The following is a 26,272-nucleotide window of genomic DNA, read 5'->3' as shown; positions in this document are numbered from 1 at the left end:
GTCATGGATCAGCTGGAGAATGGGCCTATGTACCTGTGTGAATGTCCACCTGTGTGTGCGAGTGCATGCACACATGCAAGAGTGTGTGTGTGGGGGGGAAGAGTGGGGTTGCCACATGTACCGTGTAGCATGTGGTCCCCAGAGGCTTGGCCAAAGACAGAACGGATCCCAGGTTGTGCTGTCTGTGGTCTCTGTGCCCTTTGGAAGTCACTTTATAGCATTCCTCATTCCCCCATTATAAATAAGGATTTGACAATTGCTAGTTCTGTAGTGAAAAGGAGTGGGTTGGTTAGGTGAGAGGTATTAAAGGAAATAATCTGTATTCCTGACAGGTTAGTAAAATGGTTCAGAACACTTTGTCCTTTTACACACACACACACACACACACACACACACACACACACACACATATATATATATATACACAGAGAGAGAGAGAGAGAGAAGGAAAAACATTGCCTCTGTACCACTGCCAATGTCACCAAGACCTTGAGTACATCTGTCATTCAAGTGACGGCGAGACCTGTTAAACTTCTCCAGAAAGTCCTCTAAACTTTTGCCTTAGTGACTTGGTGTGACTTGCAGACAAGATTGTATATCCCAATATGAACCCACGCAGTAGGACATAAACATTAAAAAATAAAATGTCTTAAGAATTTCATTCTGTATAGTTCCTGTAACTTCTGAAATCACAGTTGCCGTAGTGCAGGACAAGTGGTGATGTTTGAAACCTGAGCAGGCAGAGCCTGATGAACTTGCTGTGACCAAATGTGGCACCTAGAGAAGCTGGCAGATTGGAGGTGGAGCCAAGTGCGGCACATGGGAAGTTGGGGCGGAGCCTGAATAGAACCTGGTGGCTTGTGGGTGGAGACTTGCAGAAAATGGTGTGCCTGGGCCTGGCAGAACCTTGAATTCATTGGCATTTCAGAACCCAATGTTTTATAATTGCACTACTTCACTGGTCAGACAAATCAAATACTGAACTGATAAGTGGTCAGATAAGGATAATCAGAATTTTTTTTTGAAAGTCAAGTTTGCCTTTATGGGCATAGCCAGGGGGACAAGGGGGCAGCTGCCCCTAATCATAAAAATGCTTAACTAAAATTAGAAATAATCAGAATATTTGGAATTGAAATACTCGCTGAGTTCACTTGGATGATATTGTGGCGCATTCTAGTGACACAACTGGAAACCTGACTGAGGAATAGGTGTGGCTTCTGCAAACTGCCCAATCGCGTCCCAGGTAGCTCGGTTCTGGAACAGGACAGGTGGGTGTCCTCTCCTCGGCCCCGCCGACATAAATCCTGACCGTGCCCATGTTTGTCGTCATAAGATGACATAGGCAATTCATATGTTTGGATTTTTAATGTTTTAAATATAGGACTAAAACAAAACTTGAGAGACAGCTGATGTAGCAAAACAGAGCAAATTTATTATTTATTTACATAGGGCCATCGGTGTTAATGATGCTTGGAACTGTTATTACAACACAGAGACACATCCCTGCCTAGAAGAGCTTTAGGATCAAAAACTGGCTGGCCAGTCATCCTCCCTTGCATGACTTGCTGAACATATAGTTTGTACAGCATAGTTGGCCAGTGTGTTAGAGATCTGGCAGGTGTGACCCTGTGTGCCCCCCCCCCCATCCCACACACAAAGAGTGCTTGTTTGAACATCGCTACTAGGAGACGTTGTGATGGCTGGGGATGTGTGTACAGCAATGACCCTAATGTTGTGTTTACAACAATGTTTTCTGTGTTTACCTTTATTATCTCACACACATTTATTTGAACAAATTGCAGTTGGGGGAAGCCCGGTGGACAAGACGTTAAGAGGTTTGTTTTCTGGAAAGCATCTTGTTCATTTTATTTTCTTCAGAGGTTGTTTCCTAGTTGATTATAACTGCCTGAATTCTTGTGAAATGCAATTGGGTTTTACTCTCGCACTTTAATTTAGTCATTGTTTATTGCTGCATGGTTAAATTTAACGTTGACTGCTTATCTGCAAGTCTACCATTACTTTAATGTGAAGGGGGGTTGTTTATATAATAACATCAAATTGGTATGTGTGGGATATTTGGCAAGAAGTAAACTGAGGCGAGAAATGGAGGTAGGAATTGGAGTGCAGCAAGCCTGCACCCATGGAGGAAATGTATGTCTTTTGCTGGATTCTGCTTTTAAAAATCTAAATAAAACAATCCCACCACCCCCAAGATATATATTAGGAAGATTCTCTTGAATGAGACCGTGATGCAGAGTATGCTGCAATAGTGTGGTGACCCTGTGGACTGCCAGTTTTTGAAGGAAAATCACTGCAAGGAAGCACTCTATGAATAATAAACTGCAGATCAGAGGGTCACATTCCCAGTAAGCAGGGAAGTGTATTTGATTGGCAAAAATGTCAATTCCACCAAACCAACCTCAATCAGGCATCAGCATTGTTATTATTCATTATATTTGTTCATCTGATACTTCATACAAATCTACAGCCTTGTTCCTTGAAGATGAGGAATAGAATCATAGAATTGTAGAGTTGGAAGGGACCCTTAGTCCAAACCTCTGCAATGCAGGAATATGCAACGGTCCCATATGGGGATCAAACCTGCAACCTTGGCATTATCAGCACTATGCTGTAACCAACTGAGCTATCAAGCTGATCACCCCAGGGTCATGACACTCCTGCACCCATCAACCACCTTCAAAACACCTCACCATCCAATCCCCTTTCCAGTGTGCCAGCCTTTCACAGTTTACATGCCAAACCGCCTTTACCAGCATTGCTGCTGCCCCTTCACCAGCTGCCCGCCTTACCAGCTTGTCTTCGCCCCACCCAAATCCCATAACCAGCTTTCCACTTGTCCCCTGGATCTTTTCCAAAATCCCACCACCTGCCAAAACAATTTCTCCCACCCTCATCCTGCCAGTCCCAAACATCCATGTAATCCAAAGATCTGTTGATCCAAGGCTACCTCTTCCATTCATTCATTCTTCCCTCCCCTTGACTGCTAATGCTGACAAATTGCACATGCTGCCCCAGGTCTTTTTAAAATGAGTTTTCGTGGCAGGGGCATGAACTCAAAGGGGCCCTTTAGAATCATGGAATTGTAGAGCTGTAAGAGACCACCGGGGTCACCTAGTCCAATGCAGGAATCTTTTGTCCAATGTGGGGTTCAAACCCACATGTCTCGTGCTCTACAAACTGAGACACCCCAACAGTTGTCTTTAAAATCATGCAAAAGGGCATTTTTAATCGTCATTTTAAATAATTAAACACAGTTCTATATAAAAAGAAACTTCATGGAAAAATATATTTTAATAGTGATTGATGGCAGTTTAAAGAAACTTGGCTTCTAAAACTTGTTCAGAACTCCAAAAGATTTTTTTAAAAAATTATTTAACACAATTCCACTCAGCATAAACAGACTGATAGTATCTCCTGTCTTGGGTTGGGGGGGGGGGGGAGGACAACAGCAGGTCAGGGATCTAATGCAAGGCAAGGAGGGGATTAGGAATTCAGAGCGTGTTGCTGATTACAGTGGACGCTCGGGTTGCAAACGTGATCCGTGTGGGAAGCATGTTCGCAACCCGCAGCATTTGCAACCCGCAGCGCCGCATCTGTGCACGTGCGTGTCGCGATTCGGTGCTTCTGTGCATGCGCAAAGCATGATTTAGCACTTCAGCTCATGCGCCAAAACCCAGAAGTAACCCGTTCCGGTACTTCTGGGTTCGGCTCGGTGTGCAACTTGAAATCGCAAAACCCGAAGCATCTGTAACCCAAGGTATGACTAATGTCATATGTGTACCATACATTTAAAGCACATTACTTCCTCTGGAGACTCCTGGGAGCTGCACAGGGCTATGATTCCCAGCCCCCCCATACAAACTACATTCTCAGTGTTTTTTGCAGGAAGCCACACACTTTGAATGTGTGGTGTGGACCCAAATCATGCTGATATCGGTGTTTAGGTGATCTGTGCAATGTCAAATGCTAAAAGACGTGCAAAACTCTGAGCCTTGGACTTCCACAAAGCGTTTGATGAAGTACTTCACCAAAGACTCCTGAGTAAGCTTGGCGTTCATTCTGTACATTTCCACTTCCTACTCTAGTGGCAGCAGCAATAGACAGCAAATAATTGTTTATGATGTCTGCTAATCAGACTTGACAGTCCCAGGCACCCAGCCTTGCCCGAGGTTTTGTAACAGAGTGAAGCTGCTGGTGTACTGAGCCAGTGCAGATGGGGAAGCTCTGGCACTGAAATACTCCAAGGTCTAATTTCTTTGCGTATCTTTATCCAGCTTGCCAATCATAAATTGGCTTCTAACGTGGCTCATGACAATTTAAAGAACAACAACAACAATACAAGTAGCAATGCATTTGGAACAAATATGCTGGGGATGGGATGGGGGTTCCTAACTGGGTGGGGTTGCATCTGCTTTGGCTCTGTGTGCCCTGCCCTCTCAATAAGCACCTTGGCCACTGTCTCCCCTTGGACTCTTGAAATTGTTCAAGCCTGTGGTCTCTGGAATCCACTTCTGCAATTCACTGCTGCACACCTCTCAGATACACTTGCTTTGGCTAATGTCTGGAGCCTCAGGGTTATATTGGGAAAAGGAAGAGAAATGCCAATGGATTTTATGTATTGGTACTTATTTATTATATTTCCATCCCACTTTCCCTCCAAGGAGGTGAACGTGGCATACATGGTTCTTCCCAATCCAGTTTCCTCTTTAAAACAACCCTGCAGATGGACTCAGAGACAGTGGTCACTCAGTGAGCTTCATGGCCGAATGGGGATTTCAACCTTGATTAAATTTCATTCTGTTCTCTGGAGAGGCTACTGTTTCCTGCCTTTGGGTTGGGGCAGGTTATACTTCCCAATTAATAATTAAATATCCCTTGCTGGTTAATGACCTGATTCCTTGGGTATGGCTTGATTCCTATTGGATACTTTATGGGTAGCCCATAAAGGCATCAGCTAGTCTGTAAATAGATGGATTAGAAACTTTGCTATGTTTACATTCTGAAACTGTTGAGTGATTTTGAAAGAACTACATTTTCCCTCAATCTAGTGAACTACTTTTAATGACATGGACCAGTGTTGTGCTTTTTGGCAGTCTGGACACTAGCAATGAATGTCAACATAGTGCATCTGCATTAGCACAACCAAACACCTTCACCTGCCCCAGCTGCAACAAAACATATCTTTCCTGTATCTGTCTCTACAGCCACAGCAAGCACATCAACCTTCCAATGGTTCAATTTCACCTCTAAATGTGCACTCCTCCATTGTTTCCCAAGACAGATGGATGCCAACCAACCAACTCAAGAGTGGTTGGGTATGACCTGCACAGCGATCTAACAATTGATTTTAAACAAGGCTGCTGCCTGGAAGTTTGTGTGTCACAGTGGGGATTGGGGAGAGAGGTTTTTATTTTAATTTGGCCATTAAAAAAGAAACACATTTAAACATCTACAGCTGGCTGGCAAAATGACTTCTCAGAGCGTTGCTGTTTTGTTCTGTTTGTAGGGGGTAGGATTGAAGCTGATTAGCTGATGCTAATTTAGGCAGATGCTAATACTATCTGCTTTTGAATTATGGTGCTGGAGGAGACTCTTGAGAGTCCCATGGACTGCAAGAAGTTCAAACCTCTCCATTCTTAAGGAAATCAGCCCTGAGTGCTCACTGGAAGGACAGATCCTGAAGCTGAGGCTCCAATACTTTGGCCACCTCATGAGAAGAGAAGACTCCCTGGAAAAGACCCTGATGTTGGGAAAGATTGAGAGCACAAGGAGAAGGGGACGGCAGAGGACGAGATGGTTGGACAGTGTTCTCGAAGCTACCAACATGAGTTTAACCAAACTGTGGGAGGCAGTGGAAGACAGGAGTGCCTGGCGTGCTCTGGTCCATGGGGTCACGAAGACACGACTAAACGACTAAACGACTAAACAAAAAATACTATCTGCAGGTATGCTTGCTTCCCACTTACTGAACCTGCAAACAGAATTTACTATAAATGCCACCATATGTATCCAGTCCTCTTGAGCTGATTTGTTGCAGAGAAATCCTTGATGATGAGCCTTAACTGCTTCCCAAGCATACATACATCATCAGAATGGGAGCCAGATACTGCATTGCATCTCTCTGCTATACTACTTGAAGGCTTAAGTTCAGCAGTTAGGGCAGGACCCCTACCCTAAGTTCCTACCCCAGCCCTAAGTTCTCACCATCTGACCATGCCCAAAGCCTATCCAAATGGGTTCTAAGATCAGCTGACCAGGTCAACCACCTGATTCACAGCAGTCTCACAAGGATACCGACCATGAAGAAGACTGCCCCAAGAATGTGCTACCTTCCAGGAAAGCGATCTTTAGGTATGTTTACACAGCTGTAGGTAAAAACAGATTTACACTATAAAGTCATGTTGATTTTACACCACTCTGTGGTATAAGATTCCCCCCAACCCGAACCCCTGAAAACTGTAGCTTGGTGGGGCTGCTCTGTTAGAGATCTCTAACCTTCTGTGCAAAGGTATAGCTCCCAGATTTCTGCACTGGAAAGGGAATTATTATGGAACCAGCTACATCTGTGGTGTGGATGTGTTCAAATTGTAACAAAATACAAGCAGTTCTTCTGCAAGACAAATCTTGAGGAAATGAACAATAACAGCACTTACAACTGTATGCTCCTTTGTAGCTCCCATTCATTTCAATGGGACTCATGCGGAAGAACTTTCCACACTTTCCTTGCTATTTCCCCTCCATTGCAGTGTTTTGACATCGTATTAAAACCTATGTGGCTTTCCCAAAATATTCTACCTTTCTTCAAGAGAGCTGTTAAGTTACATCACAAGTCAAGGAGTTCTTCCTGAGTATGTAGAGTGGTTTTCCATTTACTGACATTCTTGCTGATTCTCTCTTTCCATGATCAAAGTGGAAAATCTTCAAGAGTTATTTTCCATGGGATCAACTCTATCGGCTGTTTGTAGCTTATTAAAATGCAATCCAATCTCTTGCTGAATGTCACTTAGCTGCTGGTTTCAGTGTAACAAAATCTAGCTGCTTCCACCATTTCTTAATCTTATGCTGGTACAGTATTCAGTCTATACTGGAAAGGTGACCTAATATCAGCCTTGCAAACATTTTGTTGATCCTGTAGTACAGGGACTGTTACTGAAGCAGCTGCTTTAGCTTCAGCGATGAGGGTAGAATTTCAGTACTGGACAAACGCCATCTCAAAACAAAATCTAGAGGTCTTCCTAGAAGATGTTTGAGATCTGGTGAACCCCTAAAGCAGGGGTGGCAAACTTGGGGAGAGGATTCCACCTCACCTGCTAAGTTGCTCAAGGGCCAGATCTGTGACATGTCACTAGTTCTGACCTCACAAATGCCCTTTGTTACATAAGCACCATCCTGCTGTGCCTTTCCTTTGAGAGTTATGCTCTCCTCATCAGTAACCTGTACCAGCAAGGCTACAGCGTCTCTCTCACCCATTCCTTGGTCTGTGGCCCAGTGAAGCATTGGTTCGTGAGATTATTGAGGTGCAAAGAGGGGGTTCCAGTGGAGCTTTGAGAGCTACCCAGCCATTGGAAAATTGGAGTTCTTGTATTATTTTAAGTCAATGTATTCTAATGGAAAGGGGAGGGGGTCTTTTTTAGACGGGTGATTTCTCATAATACCTTTATTCCTTTTTTATTTTTTATTTCCTACAAGTTCCCATCTGCTCTTTTCTTTACCTTTCCTAGCTGACAGCAAAAAGGACATGGCCCTACTGATAAAATGACAACTGGTTGACTGTATGTTTCCTGAATCCTGGGGTTGTTGTTTTTTAAGAGGAAGATACTATTGTCTCTGCAGAACCTCAGCAGGAGGTGAAAATTAAGTTTGCTGATAACCTAGGATTAGTGTGCTGATCTTTACATTAAGTATTAAGAGCTCAGAATATTTACCAATGCCTTCCTGGACTCGTTTGAGATAAGGAATTGTACCAGGGTGAAAACAGTTCATTGAGGGGTGTATTTTATATCAAGTTATGCCAACTTGACTGATCTGCAGTAATAAACTACAGGGAAAAAATCAGATTGGCATATGCTATTAAAGGGGGCTGCTAATAAGTACTAAGAAAAAGTGCAGGCAGCAAGGACCATTTTAAAATAAACCTTCTTCTCCTCTCTTACATGAAAGGAAATGCCATTTGGAAGATGATGCCTGTTCCAGCATACACACTAGGACCTGGGAGACCAGGGTTCACCACTGAGCCATGGAGCTTACTGGGTTACCTTAGCCAGGCATTGTCTCTTAGCCAGGCATTGTCTCCTGGTGAGCTCCGACTGGAAAAAAAACCCTAGTTGTGAGAATAAAAATGGAGGGGGAGTTGTGGAGAGAACTATGTACACCAGTTTGAGCTCCTTGGAGGAAAGGGGGCATAGAAAGGTAGCAAACAAACAAACAAACAAACAAACAAACAAAACACAAAGGATGCTTTTTGCTTCAGGTGTATTGTTTTGGTATGTGCAAATATATGCAAATAGAACTAACCGAGTCACTGACTTGGCATGTTTATCTAGAAGTCCCATTGGGTTACTGTAAGTCGTGCCACTTACTCCCAAGGAACTGTGCACATATAATTTCACTGTGAACTCATACACTTGATTGACTAAGAGTTCTTTAATCAAGTGATAGCTCTAAGCATTTGTTGTTGCTGTTGTTTTGTACTGGCTCGTGTTGTCCCCCCACCCCCACCCAATGCAGCTTTGAGGAGTAATGGACTGACAGCAGGCTCAGAAGAATAATGAACTCTCCCAAGTTCAAAATGGGTTGAGGATGGCTTCCAGAGTTCATTTATTACAGAAGCCTCTGGCAGTGGGGGAGCTCCAATGGCACAAAGGTGGAGAGATCAAGCTTCCCATTGCAGAAGGTGCCTGGCCAGAATCTGAGTTTAAGAGTCTCAGGAAGCAGATTCAAACTATCTTTTGAAAAAAAGCAGGCAAGCAAACTTCAAGATTTGCATTTGGACAACCTTGGAGAAGTGCTACTAACCATTCCTTCATTGCAGGGGGTTGGACTAGATGACCCTCGGGTCCCTTTCAACTCTACAATTCTATGATTCTAGGAGTAACAAGTATGAGTTACAATGGTCAGACCCCATAAGAAGGCAGCTTCCTATGTTCACAGTTAACTCACCTGGTTTCGGAAGAAAGTCACAACAAGAATAAACTCCGACTGTCAATAACTTTGAGGCACCATTTGGGGTTGTTGTTTTTTTTAAAGAAGAAGAAGAACAAAACAGATGTGCATTATGCAAAATGAAACCAAACAATTCAGGGGCAATGATATGCCAGCCAAATAAAAGCTCAAATAGGTCAATTCTTCTAGAAATTGACTTGAGTATTCTCATCATTTGAGGCAGAACAAATATTGCTGCCCCACATGCCACCTTTCTCCCTCAGAACTGATTTTTGATGTCAGGCAGCCATGAATACTTCAAAAACACCTAGATGGAGAAATTAATCTATCTTGCGGAGCATATTATTACATTAAGCCCATGTCTGATACAGCTTTACGCAGATAATGCAGCACTGTAAAGCTGAGACTTCTTATAATGATTCTCTCCCTCCCTTTGTAGAAGCACTCCCATGCAATGGTTTTATAAGAACGGTTTTATGGGTGGTTTGGTAGAGCTGAGTTTGAGAAATAGAAGTTTTCACCTTCCACCTTGCCATGCACATGGATCTCAGAAGCAGGGCTGTACTACTGGAAAGCTCACTCAGTGGCTAAAAGGCATGGCAAGTGGGAAGTCTCACATTTTGCTTTGAGTTGCGGGGTGATAAAGGACTTATTTCACCCTTAAATAGCAAGTATTAACTGGGTCAAGATCCACCCCAGCGATTTTTGGTACTCTGAAACAGTGGAATTCTAGACATCTCTCCTCAAAAGTAGGGATGGATGGATGAATCAATCAATTTGTCAGTTTCAGTTTCTTCCAGCTTCTCATTTTTCCAGTCTAAAGTTCAGCCTGCCACATTTCCACATCAATTTGCATTTAAACAAAAAACAAAAAGACCCATTGAAAACTGGCATTTGTCCTAGCATACATACAGTGGTACCTCTGGTTAAGAACTTAATTCGTTTCAGAGCTCCCATTATCCCTGGCCATTGAGTCATGCTTCCTGGGACTGATGGAAATTGAAGTTCAGCTTAGCAGGCTCTCCACAGCCTCTGCCCTCAACCCTTTCCCAACCTTCATGCTTCCTAGAACAAACAAGCAAGAAGCCATGCAGCCATGGCTCCCAGCAAGTGAACTGAATCTCTCTAAAAGAGATTTTATAGCTTGCATATATGCTAACCCAAAGATTGCATGATCCTTCTTGTAAGGAAACCAAGTTATTTCTTTTTAAGTTGTTTGGAACTTTTTTTTCATATTTGTTTTACTGCCAGCAGATGGAGACTCGTTTGCTGTAACTTCTGGGGGAAAAAATCACTTATTTGGAAAGTTAAATGTCTGTGATTTATTCTAGCCTAAGTATTTCCATGGTGAATATTTGTTTAAGGTGGATGAGGGTAGATGTAAAACCGAAGGGCATAACGAGATACTCAAAGGCCCCCAAGGGGGTGTACATGGTAGTTTTCCATTCATCCCTTTTCCTCATCCGTATCAGGTTATTCGCCCCCCTCAGGTCCAGTTTGGTAAAAATCTTTCCCTTCCTCACCCTGCTCAAAATGTCATCAATTCTGGGCATGGGAAAGGCCACTGGTTCTGACACCGAATTTACAGCCCGGAAGTCCACGACCAGCCTGGGTTTAGTAGTGTCTTTTTTGTCCACAAAAAACACTGCGCTACCCCCCACCGCTCTTGACTCCCTGATGAAACCTCGTTTCAGGTTCTTGTCTATGAACTCCCTTAACTCCTGCATCTCCCTGTCCGACATGGCATACAGTTTGCCCACTGGTAGCTGGGCTCCTGGGAGTAGGTTAATTTGACAGTCAAAGGGTCTATGCGGGGGCAGTCTATCTGCTTCCTTTTCGCTGAAGACGTCACTCAGGTCTGCATATTGTGGTGGTATTTCTCCCTTTTCCCCCACCACCATCCCTGCCAGACTTGCCCTGGCCAACCCCTGAGTTTCTCTTCCCTTGCAGTGTTCTAGGCAATGAGCTGACCCAAAAGAGACTGTCCGCTGGTGCCATCCCACTAGGGGGTCATGTAGCGCCAGCCAGCTCATTCCTAATATGATGGGCGGCCCCGCCAGGGTGGCTACATGAAATGCAATGACTTCCGTGTGCCTTGCCACCCTCATTGTCATGGGGACCGTTTGTTGGTTCACTTCCCCTCCCAGAAGTTCCCTCCCATCAATCGTTGTCACCTGCAAGGAATTACTTAAGGGCAGCGTCTGTATCTGGTGCTCTGATGCAAACTCCTTACTCATGAAATTGCAGGAGCTGCCTGAGTCTAACAGGGCTTTTATCGTGAGTGGATGTCCATTGGGTAGCTCTAGCAGCACCTCTACGACTAGAGCCGCTCTTGGGGGTTCAGGCTTGGGCACGTTCACTGATCCTTGGCCTGGCTGCTATGCCCTGTCGCTGGCAGCCAGGCGTTGGCTTTTACCTGCTCCTTAACCCCCTCCTCCTCACTCCCAACAGCCCCCACCATTCCTTGCCATCCCTTCCTTTGTGGGCAGACCCTGGCAAAATGTCCTGGCTGTTGACAGAGGAAGCATTTTTTGGTGCTCTTCCCCTCCTTCTTCTGCCCTTCGTTGACGTTTGAAATTCTGCGTGCGCGCGCAGTCCCAATCTCCATCGGTTCCACTGGCGGGGAAGGTTGCTCCGGCATCTCAGGAATGCGGAAATCACTCCAACACTCTCCTCTCCCTTCCCGCTTCTCCAGAGCCCTTGCCTCCTGGCGCGCTCCAATCGCAAGCACTGTCTTGGTCAGCTGATCCATGGACTCCGGACGGGGCGCGTGGGAAAGTTCATCTTTCACCGCTGGGGCTAGCCCTTCTTCAAACAGCATTTGTATCGGGTCCGAAGACAGGTCCAATACTCTCGGACGGACTGATTCCCCTGTTTGCACGCCATTAACTGTCTGCGTACCACGCCCTGTTCAATCTGGCTGGAAAACATCAAGTCCATCGCGATAAAGAATTTCCTCAAGTCTTTTAAGGCATCATTATTCGATGCCATCAGGGGCCTCACCCATTCTCTAGCTCCCCCCTCAAGGTGCCCAATCACAAAAGCCACTCTCGATTCCTCATCGGCAAAGTCATCAAACTGCAGGTTCAGTGCGTACTGCATTTCTGTCTTAAAGGCTTGGTAGCTTCTTGGGTCACCCCCGAATTTCTGTACCAACCCCGGTACCTTCCTTGCGATGGGGGTGGGCTTCCCCTGTGCATCCTGAGCTCTCCTCTCCTCGAGACGCGCCGTTAGCAGTGCCAGCTGGTGTTCCAACGCTCTGTTTCTCTCCTCCAGAGTTGGTTCTGCTCCAGCTCCTCCCGCTGCTCCGTCTCCGGTTGGGTTGCTCATGATGCCCCTCTTTCGCACCGCAGCGTCGAAGACTTACGGATTGCTGTTATGGGTTAAGGGGGCTGCTTGTGCATAAATGGTTGAGCTCTCAACTCATGCAATCAGTTTCTAAACTCTCCCAGTCCGCGGAGCCATGGTTGCATGGCTACCTCAATCGCTGGCAGAATCCGTCAGTGGGCGTTTCCGGAATTTGCGCCAACATAAGAGTTCTTTGACGGAAACTCTCCTTCGGGATTCTCGGCGTGACAGTTTCCTTCTCAGAGTAGGCGTCCCCAGCGGAGGTCCTGAGCCCTCCCCGCTGTTTTCACTGGAAGCATCTTGGAGCCATCCCTCCGATTGAGTTTCTGCAGGAACTCTCCCTCTCCCCCTGCTGGTTCCTTCCTCCGCATCCGAGGGTCTCTTAGCCTCTGTGAGCCCTTCCACCACCTGACTCTCCGATGGCAGTTCCCTGACACTCAGGTTAAGAACTTAATTCGTTCTGGAGGTCCGTTCTTAACCTGAAACTGTTCTTAACCTGAGGTACCACTTTAGCTAATGGGGCCTCCTGCTGCTGCTGCGCCGCGATTTCTGTTCTCACCCTGAAGCAAACTTCTTAACCCGAGGTACTATTTCTGGGTTAGGGGAGTCTGTAACCTGAAGCGTCTGTAACCCGAGGTACCACTTTTATATATTGCCAAATATATGGCTCCCCAAGAGATTCTGTTGAATCTCCTCTTTCAGCTCCGCTACACAAACCCCCAAGAATCACCTCTCAACTCTCATCCCTTTGTTTGCTGTAAGAAAGTGCTTCTACATTACAGCAATCATCGCAGCAATCACTACACAGGGAGACTGAGCAATATCTCCGATGCCAGCACTCTTCTGGCGTGAAGCACAGGCCAACTTTGAAGCTGTGGTGTTATGAAAGGAAAGACAACTCATTGCAAAGAGAATTATCTGAAGCACTACAATAGCAGCTATGTAACTGCATATTGTAGAATGTAGTGAGTGAATTGTGCAACAATTAAAAATATTGTTTAAAATTTGCTCACTTGCCGTATGTGTTTGGATTCTCTACCGGCTGAAGGTAGATAAACAATAGTTGGCACTATCTGTACAGCAACATTACTTTCTGCTTAAGAAGGTGGCAGTGGGAAAACATGGTGGGAGAGATAAGGTAATAGAAAATAAACCGGAGGTGGTGACTTTGGATGACATTTCGCTCAGCAAACGAGACTGCTTGGCTTGCTGTGCTGCAGCTTAATATGATTCCTTGCAATGATTCTGGAATATAAAATGCAGCCACGTCTGCTAAGATCCCATTGTGATAACCTTAATTAAAAATACATTGTAATCATACATCACAGAGATGCATGCTCATGAGAGAATTTAATCCAAAGCTACTTGCAACCTTTCCAGCTGAGATCACCAACCACCAAAAATGTGCTTTCAAAATTGGACCGCAGTCTACCGTGTGTGATAATTGACAGAATCATTCCCCCCCCCACTCTCTCCTGCTCCTTCATTTTTCTGCCTGTGCATGAAATCAATAAATGTAATGTTGCTGTACCCAGTGCTCTCTGACCCCAGAACAGGGGCTCTTGTGCTAGCAAACGGGTGAATTTTAACTTTACACAACAGAGGAATCTGGTGCAAAAGTTGTGCTAGCAGACATTTGTGGCGTAACAGATGGTGCACTCTGTTGTGCAACAAAGTCACAACGACCATACTTATAAGTGCTCTTGCACAACAATGTTCCACTGATAAAGCATTTTGCCACTGGAACAAGTTTTCTGCTAAGTGACTTCAGCTTGGTGCTATATTGGATAGAACCCATGGGGGAAGGGTTGTAATTTTTATATCCCCATCAGTTAATGGATTCTCACAAACTGAAATACGATGTTATAGTCTCACAAGCTTCACTTTTGAAATGATTGTGTCAGATACGGTGTTCTCAAACTTTTTTCTCAAACTTGATCATTTCCTCTTCCTCAAGGGAAGAGAAGCAAAAATTCCTCAAGCTTCACCAAGATCAAGAACTTAGAAAAGAATGACATCTCAGTTGTTATATTCTGCTCATACTCGGGGACAATCGGATCCAAATACATAGAATCAGGGCTTCACAATAGTTAATCAGCATGTTCCAATATGAATGTGAATGAATGAAACAAGTGAAGTGTCTCTGAAAAACAAAAGGTCTCTTAGTCTAGTGGGCTTGAACTGCTTCAAATTGCAGGTCAGGGATTATGTTCCTCCACATAAATGATAGCATAAAGATACTTCCACATGGAAAACTAGAATGTCAAACTAGTCTAGAACCCTTCTCTCTAACATTGGTTTTATTTGGTGCAGGGGCATTTTGTATGGAGAAGCATTTTATCACATGACATTCCCCCCACTGAATTTGAAGTAGTATACACCTGAAACAAGGGATGCAGGTGGCGCTGTGGTCTAAACCACAGAGCCTTGGGCTTCCCGATCGGAAGGTCAGCAGTTCAAATCCCTGTGACGGGGTGAGCTCCCGTTGTTCAGTCCCAGCTCCTGCCCACCTAGAAGTTCAAAAGCACATCAAAGTGCAAGTTGATAAATAGGTACCACTCCAGCAGGAAGGTAAATGGCGTTTCCGTGCGCTGCTCTGGTTTGCCAGAAGCGGCTTAGTCATGCTGGCCACATGACCCAGACAAACGCCAGCTAACTCGACCAGTAAAGCGAGATGAGCACGCAACCCCAGAGTCGGCCACGACTGGACCTAATGGTCCAGGTACCTTTACCTTTACACCTGAAACAGGTTGACTACTTCAGTGAGAACCCAGACACACAGCAGCACTGAACAGCACTGCAGTATTTGGAATAGTTTTTTGGGAGAAAAAGGTCAGGAACAAAATTTGTACCTTCTTCTAGCACCTCTCAATATTTCAAAGAGAGACTCGTTTCACACTTCAAGAGCCATAACTATGGTTCACCCAGAAACTAATCTCCCTCAGATGCATGGTCTGTGTGTGTGTCAATTTGCGCTGTTAATTCATGCCTTTGACTGAGAGCAAAGGTAGCCAGATGTTGTAGGCACACAGCTCTCATCATCCCTGACCATTGGCCATGCTGGTTGCGGCTGATGGGAGTTACAATCCAACACCACTTCAAAAATAAAAAAGGCACTTACCTCGTTGCTGTCTGGGAGTGGGAATGAACACAAGAGATGGTACCCAGTTTCCTAATCAAATCACATGGAAGTGTTCAGTGAAGAATTGCCTGCTCTCTGTGCCACCTGATGTTTCAGGAGGAGTGGTGATTGAGAAACAGAATGTTCTGTGAATGGGAACCGATAGGCCAGGATCTCAGCAGCTCTACCTTCACACTTGGAGCTTGGCGGGTGAATTGTAAAGAAGAAGAGGGGGAATGGAGAAAGGAGGAGTAGATTATCCAACTGCCTTCCCACCCTTTCACTTTCTCACACATTTCTGTTTCCTAGGCTCCCTCTAGAACCTCTTAACCCTTTTTCCTCTTTGGGAAATGTAGAATCTCACCCAGCGAAATTACGGTAGTTATTCCATTGGACTAAGTCTTCTGTGTTTGTCCCCCCAAAATAAAAATAAAATACTATTATAGATTCAGCTGTTCTTTAATAGTTCTAGTCTGGTTTTTACTATGACAAGAGACAATTCCTCTGGAAAAAAATCCCATGTTACAATCTTGTTTCATACTCATATTTATTCCTGTTACTGCATTTATTTCTACTGCGGCATGTGTTTCTATTGCTATGATTCTTTAGCAAATCAATACTGACAGGAGATGAAGTGAATTTTCCCCCCTTCCTATTAGCAGCTTTGCAGACAACCAGCTATGTTTCAGAGGTGTTCCTAGGTAAGCTAGAGGTGTATTAAACAAACAAGTTAAATGTTTTCAACACCAGGTCTCTCACATTCTAAATATATTTTTTTGAATTTATATTCTCTTAAAACATCACCAATTGCTTCCATTTACGTTAAGTGCTTAATGCAGGGGTTCACAACCTGCTGCCATCTGACTAATTCCATGCAACCCTTGGTCTAAACTGCAAGTAAACTATCAGTTCAGACCTCTGGAAAGAGTGATATGTATCTCTCCTGGCAGTCTGCTGAGTGGGGGTGAAGAAGGGGTGAAGAGAAAGAGGGAAAACAGGGTGGCACAGAAGGAAGAGGAGTGGCTCTGTCTACCCATGGCTTCAGCCCTATCCACCACCAACATTCAGCCCTTGGGGGGGGATTGTCTAGCCATATCTCAATTATTAAGCTTCAATTGACTACAGTACTTACAGTACTTGAGTCATTACTCAATATCTCAATTATTATCTGAATATCTCAATTATTGTCTGAAATTGCACATCTTTTCAGTATGTTGTCAAAACTGATTGAAGCGTTGTGCAATGTGCAGGCTAATAATACTAATACTAATAATAATAATAATAATAATAATAATAATATCAATCTGCAGGTATAACGTATACTTTGGGTTCCAAGTTTATATCTTGCCATCCCTTAATAATAATTATTGTTATGATGCATTTTTCTGGTGATCGATTTTTAAATGCAAAAATCGTCATTAGATGGGGTTCAAAACGTCCGTGAAAAACCCCTCCCTCCCACTTGTTCACATTTTCCACACCCATTGTTGCCCTGGTTTCCTGCTACCTTGCTACCATTTTTAATGTGAAAGCACATTGTTCACACTCTTTTTTTTATATTAGCTCTTTTACTCTGTAATAATCTGTATGGTGATACACCATAAAGTATGACTTAAATATCTGTGAGTTTTTAATTGCCTTCTGTGCCTTTTGAATGCCCCACCCAAATTACCCCAGATTGGCAAAATCTGCCCCACACTCCAGTTTGATTCAGAAAAAGTCATAGTATGGCACCATCCACATATATGAGATCTTGCAGAGTCCTATAAGCTTCTTTTCCAAATCAGGTTATTACCTAATTGCATTATTTACTGCTGCACCTGGGTATAATTTCAGTGGCTCCACCTTCTGGCTTAGTTCAAATCTGAAATAAGAGAAAGGACTGCTACTATGTTGAAACATCATGACCATTATTTTGTTTATCAGACTTCTTCCTTCCTTTTGTATTTTTCTTTCCAACTTTTCATTTCATGGCCAGACAGTGCAATCTTATGTGTGTCTACTCAGTTAGTAAGTCAGTTAAGTGTGTGAGGGATTGCTGTGCAGCTGATTTTCATGGTTTATCAGTCTAATTGCTCTATCCCTACCTTGCTAGCTATGCTCAAAAATTTCTCCTAGTTATCACATGGGTTGCAACTCTAGGAGTATCTTAGGCTTTAAACCACAGCTACTTTTGGGTTTCTGATCACCCTCTTTAACTGCTGTTTCTTTCAGGTCTCTTAGTGATTCATCTTTCCTTGTGTCTGCTTTTATCTGCTGCATTTGTGTTAGCTAATGGAAATGCCTGGGCAATTAAATCTGCATACGCTTTTGTTTCACTTTCTAAGGCCTTTTCTGACTTCACATGGCAAATTACTGCTCTAGACTATGGTAATGCCACTGCGGTATACATAAATTTATTTAGCACATGTTGCAACTCAATTCTACAATTGCAGCTTATTCTTAACTTGCCGTTTGTTCATTGCCTTTGTAAAAAATGGGTTGTGGTCTATTGCCACTATTGCCATCTAGCCTTATATATTAAATACAGAACATTTATTTGCAACTGTGATGGCCTTTTCTGTGATGGTGCATGGGTTGAAATCTTTATGGATGCACCTGAAGTATAAAATTTTATTATGGCTTCTTTGTTACCTTCTCTTTTAAGGCATTCCTGCCTTCTTGAAGTGTGTTCGAATTCATTTTATTTTTGATCAACTTTCCTGAACAGTACCATTTAGGCTGTTGTTTTCATGGTGATGTGATTTCACAGTGCAATGGAGGATGAGATCAAATATGACAAAGGGCAGTATACAAGCAAATATGTTGATAAATTATATTTGCTCAGATAATTGACAGCTTCTAGAAACCACGGGCAGTCATTCATTGACTGGGATTTGGCATCCTCTTGATGGTTCAGTGCTACCCCTTTTCACTCCTCTGGGTGAAATGGTTTCTTCCCCAAATGCCATTAACTAACTGAATATAACATGTTGCCAAATAGGAAAAAAAAAAATCCCGAAAGCTGCAGCAGAGCAATATTTTTAGAACTGAAATGTCACAAAGTAGTGAGCAAGATTTCTATTTAGGCTGGATTTCAAAATAAAGGGTGGGGCAAATGGGTAGATAGGAAACACCAGCCGCAATGTCTACAAATGTTGGGGCATTAGCACCATGACTAGATTTTATCACATACACAGCCAACCTGAAGAAGTTCTGGAGCACTTGAAATCATGCTCACCACTTGGTGACATTTCAACTGGTCCTAATAAAGGTATTGTCCTGCTGCAGCATTTGGATTTTCTCCAAACACGTTCCTCTCGGTTTAATTTCCTAATTGGATTTCAAAACAACCTAAGCTTCTTTTATCGTGTTTCTCTTTACTGAGTTCTCCCACGACCAGGAGGTGTTTCCCTGAGATGACATTATGTGTGTTCTCTGGGGTGGCCAGTGACCTCAACGGCACTTACTGCATCTGGTTAGCTCTGCTTTAAAATTGTCTTCTAACGCGTACGGCACCTGTCCACATGACCAATCAGCAGGAATACCACCTTGTTTCCCCAGATGATGTGCTCACATTGCTCATGTTGTGGGTCTGTGTAGGTACAAAAGCATCCACCGTACCACAGGCGGCCAGGTGGCTTAAGCTTAATTTGGTATGCTCTAACCTTCCAGGGATGCGGGTAGAGCTGTGGGTTAAACCACAGAGCTTAGGGCTTGCCGATCAGAAGGTAGGCGGTTCGAATCCCCGCGACGGGGTGAGCTCCCGTTGCTTGGTCCCTGCTCCTGCCAACCTAGCAGTTCGAAAGCACATCAAAGTGCAAGTAGATAAATAGGTACCGCTCCAGCGGGAAGGTAAACGGCGTTTCCGTGCGCTGCTCTGGTTTGCCAGAAGTGGCTTAGTCATGCTGGCCACATGACCCGGAAGCTGTACGCCGGCTCCCTTGGCCAATAAAGCGAGATGAGTGCCGCAACCCCAGAGTCGGTCACGACTGGACCTAATGGTCAGGGGTCCCTTTAGCTTTAACCTTCCATCGGAGTGTTGATTTGCACCAGGTCATAGCAGCCAACTCCTAGAGCCCACAATAAAACATTTGAGCCCAAGTTAATGGGCATTACCATTCAAATGATGTGTGTGCACCGTGTCTCGTGATTGATAATGCAAGTCGGGGCTTACCTGGCCCCCTCAATATTTTATTCAAGTTGGCACTGCTACACCACATACTTCCTTTATTATGTAAAGGAGATCAATATTGCCATGTGCGGGGAGTGGGGTGCAGGCAGCGCTTTGTGCATATATTTATTTATTACATTTATATCCTGCCTTCTCTCTTATCCTTGCATTAATCCTGTGATGTAGGTTAGCCCGAGAGATAGTGATTGGTCCAAGGTGAGTTTCATAGCTGAGTACGGATCTAATTTACTTAGGGCTGCCCTGTGTTATGTATTTTAGCACATAAAAATTAATAATAATCACATTTTCTCAGCCCTAGCCTGACACTCTAACCACCAAACCACACTGCCTCTCAAGTGAAGAGGCATCAATTTGTGCCGTTATGCTTTTGTTTTCAAATGATAACTGAAAATTTAGGGAAGGAGCTGGCATGGTTATGACCCTGGTTATTCAGCAAGACTAATGAATACTTACTGGACAGAAGAACTAATAAATTGATATTATGTTTCTTCATAAGGCTTCTATTTATAGAATAAATATTTATTTATAGAATAAAAAGGTGTTTTAAAGCAAATATTAATGTTAATATGTGCCGGCTTAGATTGGTATTTTCTCCACAACATCTTGGAGTTTATATGATCTAAGAAACAGCTTTTGCAACTTTAAGCTTGACAGTATACAGGACTGCATTTTGATAAATATTTTTTAAATCCACTGTGGAATTTTTCTGTACACAGAATATCCACAAGAGGGAACTCTAAAGATGAGTTCTTTCCTAACCCTTTCAATGCATCCCAACGTGCTTTCGAATGGGCAGAATAAAATGCAAAACTCATCCTATTTTTTGAACACATGCAGCGATACTATTTTAAAAATCGTCCAGCTCTTCTAACATTCAGTAAGAGAATTAAGGTATGTAGGCTTTCAAGAACCCAGGAAACTGACCTATTTGCTCTTGTTCTCCATTGCAGAGCAGTCAGCCTGAGACAGTGCTCAACTCCTAGTTTGAGTTCAGTATTTTTAGCTTGGATAAGAGGCGACTGAGAGGAGATATGATAGACATCTTCAAATATCTAAAGGACTGTCACGTGGAAGACAGAGCAAGCTAGTTTTTTCTCCTGCTCCAGAGAATGGGACATAAGCCAATGGATTCAAGTTACAAGAAAGGAGCTTTCTACTAAATGTCAGGTAGAACTTTTGTGGACTCTCCTTCGTTTGAGGTTTTTAAGAAGATGTTGGAAGGCCATCGGTCATGGATTCCTTAGTTGAGATTCCTGCATTGTAGAGGGTCAGACTAGAAGTCTCTAGAGGTCCCTTCCAACTCTACTGTTCTATGATTCATTCATCATGTTGACAAAGATACCAACAAAGTAGGTGGCTTTGCAGTTCCCTGGGCATATTAGCACTGCTTTGCTACACTGCGGGGGGGGGGGGGGGGGAGCAAGAGAGAGAAGATAACAGAGAATTTGGTGGAGGACAGTGCATGAAAGAAAGCAGGACAAACTCACATTAGGAAGCTCTAAATTAATTCTGCATGGCAGAGCTGTGCCCTGCACACACATTTGACAGATGCCATATTGCACTTAGCACAGAGGAACCGTGTTCTTTGTAGCAAGGAACCAGACCATTCTTCAAACAGTGGTGTGGGGCCCACAAGCTTCCCTTCCCACTCAATCCCTACCCTGTCACAGCTGGTCAAGCTCTTTAAACAAAAACTGGTGCCAGGCATTAAGAGCTAAATAAGTTATGGAGCAAACATTGCTTGGACGCTGTTGGGACATGATGCACAATGTATCAAGGGAGAATTATTATATCGATATGAGATCTTTCAGCAGGGCTCTCAGGAGCCAGGTAACACGGCCACCCCAGATTTAGTTTAATGATGGATCCATTCAGGATATGTGGCACTTAAGACATCAGAAGAGTCTTGCTGGATCAGACGATAAAAGGTCTAGCATCTGGTCTAACATTCTTTTTTCCAACAGTGGCCTCTGGGAAGCCCACAAACAAGGCATTAAGGCTGTGTCCCTCCTCCAGCAACTGGTGTTCAGAGGTACACTGCCTCAGATCATGAAATATCCATTTAATTATCATTACTAATAACAGTAGTTAACATTACTATTTTAAGACATCAGCCAGGTACTGTATTTGAACCCCTAGTCTGGATAGGTAATTTGAGCATAGCCATATTAGAGTATAAAATGATTTTTCATAATATTAATGCAGAGACTCACATGAGAATTATTATTTTATTCAATTGCTGAAAGAGGGGAGGAAGAGCTGAGCAAAACACATTGGCAAACCTCCATGGGAATCTAAAAGAATGATTGAGAAACATTTTTCCATTGTTCACTGGGCTCTCAGCTGAGCCTGATCTCAATACTTCATGGTTTAAGATTTTATGTTTGTAGAAAATAAAGATGGGGAAAATTATTTTACCAATTATCAACTATATATGCCTCTTGTGCGCTTTCATGGCAGATTTAATAGGATCGTTCATCTGTAATATCTGAAGTGCTCAGATGCTACTTAATTGGCAATGAATAATTACTTTGGTAGAGCTCAACCTAGCCAAAGCTAAGCGCTTCCCAAGCTACAGTCTTTCTTGGGAATAAGCCTCAATGAACACAGTGGGGCACGCTTCAGAGTGAGCACCAGGGTTTAAATTAGAAGGATTTAGACTAAACACTGGGAAGAACCATGCAACTGACTGCCTCCGAAAGTGGCAGACTCTCCTTCATTTGAGATCTTGAAACAGAGGCTGGATGTCCACCTGTCAAGCATGCGGGAGTTATGGGTTTCCTGCATCTACAGGCATTGGTTTAGATGAGCTTTGAGGACCCTTTCCAAGCATACAGTTCCATGATTCAAATGCTTAAAACGTGAATGTGGATTATGGCTGTCTTGAAGCAGCATTGAGCTGAAAACAAGAGAATCAATAGAAATATGCATATAGAGGTGATGAAGTTTGCACCCTACCCTTCATCAAAGGAGCTCCATAGTGTGTGTGAGGGAGATTTCACAATGTGTGTGCTATTTCATCCCAGTTACATTTGTTTATTTAAAGAGCATAAAGCCATCATTAAAATAGTCAAGGCTTTCCTTCCACCACTGCCGCCAGTGAAACCAACACCACTTGTGAGGCTCCCCAGTCTTCCTGCTGTCTTGTTTCGCTCTTGCTTCTTTTGCCCCTTTTTAAATAGCGGCTGGAGTGAGTGAGCTGCCTTTGCCTTTCAGTGGGGACCAAATCATACACAACTGCATGGCAGATTAGATAGTGTACAGCCTCTGCTGAACAGGGCTACCAGGTTACTACCATGTCAATTTAAAACAAAAATTGTCATCCCGGAAGCCACATTCAAGGATTATAAAAGCAATGCCCTTTTGTCTACTTGCTGCTAAAATGTCCTTGGAGCTGAAGGAGCAGAAGCAGAGGGGACCTAGTTTAACAGCTGGTTATTAATTCACAGTTTATCTCCTTGCATTCCTCTTTTATTGATTCTCAGTCCTAGGGCTCATTAACTGGTGTAGAGGAGAGAGAATGCTCTAGAAATCCTGTAAGTTTGGTCAGCTTTTAGTGCATCAGTGTGGGGTGGTCTTTAGAATGTTAGCCTTATTGAGATTTGCATGTTGTTGTTTTTTAAAAATCTTGAAATGTTTCTGAGTTGTGTCCTGCACAATCTTATGCATGTCCTGCTGTGTTTAATGGGTCAGGTGAGTATGTATAGGACTGCAGCTTTATAACATAATCCTATGGACATCTACTCAGAAGTACACTCCCATTGAATTCAATGGAATTTGCTCTCAGGTTAGTGGGTATAATATGACAGCCATAGAGTTTGAAAATGGTGCGATCAGTTTTGAGTTTTTATGATAGAAGGGCAGAAATATCTAATAAGTGAAGAGCTTCCCAAAACGTGGACTGTGGACCACAATAATCCACAAGCTTCATTCAGGTGGTTCATGACTTGTCTGTAAAAATACAATTTAGAAGCCAAATCATATAACATCCAGCACAGTGTGTTACAACGGCTACAACAGGCAGAAAACTCATTGGGTTATCGGTCAAGACCCTCAGCAATATTCAAGTGGGCCATGGGGGTGGGGTGGAGTTTGGGAATCATTGCAATAACACACCTAATACCAAATTAAACCGGAAGCCCTGCATTTTAAAGTTTAATTGGCTTTTCTTTTCTTTTTGTATGGTCAGTCTTAAAAGTCCTCGTAGTGCTGCTCCTTGCCAGCCACTGCTGCCCTACTGGTGTGTCACACTGTCCAAGAGAGCTGAATGACACCCCCCCCCCCCAAAAAAAACAAACCCAAACCAAAAGCAGAAAAATGGGGAAAAGTTTTAAAATTCTGGGATTTAAATTCAAAATCTAAACATGAATTTTAACACCAGCGTTACACAGTTCTTTTAGACTTGTGAATATTATTCTGATTTTGACAAGCTGCTGAACACCAGATGCTATTGCATGACAGCTATTAATTCATACCAAGGCTATTATCCACCCTCTCCACACCCTCTGGGCATGGGAGTTTACTGCTGGCAACCCCATTTCCTACCAATAGCCCTTCTAGGTGTGGTGAGCTGGACATCCTGAATGGTATACATAAAGGACAGACTGAATAAGGCCCCAGTTATCCTTACTATTTTTAAGTAGTAACAGTAGGTTGTAGTCGCAGTTTATATATCCTGCCCTTTGTCATAGACCCAGTATAAGTTGCAACATTATAACCATAACACATACAGTATGTAATGGAAAAAAAAGATGTCCCCCCCTCACACCAATAACCCGCTCCTTCTCTGCAAGTGCAGCCCCATTCAGAATAGGCCACCTCACCACTCCCTTGACCCAGGAACCACTACTCTGTAGGATCTCTATCTTGTCAAAATTCAGCTTCAGGTTATTGACCCTCAGCCACACCATTATTATCTAAGACCTGTCTTAGATGATGTCAGGGAGAAAAAGAGCTGGGTGTCATCATAGTCCCGTTATTGAAAAAGGGTAGAGATGAATGGTTCCTTTTGCTAAGACAGCTGCTCTCTACCTGTTCACAATTTCGAAGGCATCATAGCCTTATTAGCTCAGCAACATTATGGGTACCACTATTAGTTGTACTCTAATGAGACATGCGGGGACATGGGTGGCGCTGTGGTCTAAACCACTGAGCCTAGGGCTTGCTGATTGGAAGGTCGTCGGTTCAAATCCCCGTGATGGGATGAGTTCCCGTTGTTCGGTCCCAGCTCCTGCCAACCTAGTAATTTGAAAGCACGTCAAGGTGCAAGTAGATAAATAGGTACTGCTCCAGCGGGAAGGTAAACGGCGTTTCTGTGTGCTGCTCTGGTTTGCCAGAAGCAGCTTAGTCATGTTGGCCACATGACCCGGAAGCTGTCTGCAGACAAACGCTGGCTCCCTCGGCCTATGGAGCGAGATGAGTGCGCAACCCCAGAGTCATTTGTGACTGGACCTAACAGTCAGGGGTACCTTTATCTTTACCTTTAATGAGACATGCTACTGTAAAGTAATGTGATTGGCTCACGATGCAATTCCTTGGAAGTAAGTCCCCTTGAATTCAATGGATTGCAGGATTTGCAATCTCATGGGCAGTTGACCCATAGAAATGAATGGGATTTCAGTGGGGATTGTGCAAGAGAACCCCTCACTGGATTGCACTCCCTGTCTGCATGGAGGATTAGATAATATTATTTTATTTTGCACAATAATTCAAAAGGGAACACTGTAAAAGTCCCAAGTAGCTGACAGTTTAGGCGAAAGAAAAAACAACCCAGTGACAGATGCCAAAATGGACACCACTTGTGTCATAGGTTAAGTAACGATTATTTTATAATGGTGGCTTTATGCAGGAGCTATAAACATATGACGGACAGGAGAGCATGTCCGTCAGTGCACAGCCGGACTCGGCGGTGTTTACTGCTGGAGAGAGGGAGCGAGAGGATGGATCTGCTTAGATCTCTGCGAATGGCGCGGAGGGGCGCGTGTGCAAATGGTCTCCAGGCGCACTCGCTTTTGCGCCTTGGGAATTCCGCGCGAGGGGAGACTCGGGCTGAACCCAGTCGCTGTGACGTTGACAATGGGCTTTACTTTCTCCTGGAATTCTCCCCTCCCCCTGCATGTCATGTAGGTTTCATTGCCAGGCTGCTTCTGTTGCATTTTGGGATTAAGTCAGTCTCTCTCTCTCTCTGCCCCCACTCTGCTATCTGTGCCAATTTTAAAACCACGAAGATGTTTTTAAAAAATAAAATCCTGGTGGGTGTTTCGCTTTAAAAGCGAGAGCGACAAAAGCCCGCACAAAACAAAACAACCCCCCCCCCCGCATCGCGAAGCACCTGTTTCTGCAACTCAACCCTGGCACAAGATCCGGCTCGCTGCTCTCGTTCATTTTCCCAGACCCCACGGCCTCCTTCCCTGCCCTCAGCCAAAGATTGCTTTCAGATCTGGGCC

At 43.8% G+C, this 26,272-nt stretch overlaps 2 long non-coding RNA genes across 3 annotated transcripts; one reads left to right on the top strand and one right to left on the bottom strand.

Annotated features, from left to right (window-relative positions):
* The first annotated feature begins 7,450 nt into the window (after positions 1-7,450).
* Positions 7,451-9,230, top strand: LOC309343179. Of its 2 annotated transcripts, XR_014157155.1 has the most exons (3): positions 7,451-7,538; positions 7,743-7,868; positions 9,110-9,230. It is a non-coding gene; the product is annotated as an uncharacterized lncRNA (long non-coding RNA). The 2 variants fall into 2 exon arrangements; XR_014157156.1 differs by having other exon boundaries at positions 7,743-9,230.
* A 5,062-nt stretch (positions 9,231-14,292) lies between these two features.
* Positions 14,293-25,390, bottom strand: LOC309343208. The gene is made up of 4 exons (XR_014157185.1): positions 25,307-25,390; positions 17,448-17,516; positions 15,653-15,854; positions 14,293-14,674 (listed from the first exon to the last, which is right to left on the bottom strand). It is a non-coding gene; the product is annotated as an uncharacterized lncRNA (long non-coding RNA).
* Between the last annotated feature and the right edge of the window lie 882 nt (positions 25,391-26,272).

This window comes from Podarcis erhardii, assembly GCF_964252035.2.
Source record: "Podarcis erhardii genome assembly, chromosome: 5".
NCBI classification, from domain to species: Eukaryota; Metazoa; Chordata; class Lepidosauria; order Squamata; family Lacertidae; genus Podarcis; species Podarcis erhardii.
The sequence above is the reverse complement of the archived record's forward strand: the minus strand, read 5'-3'. Positions and strand labels throughout refer to the sequence as shown.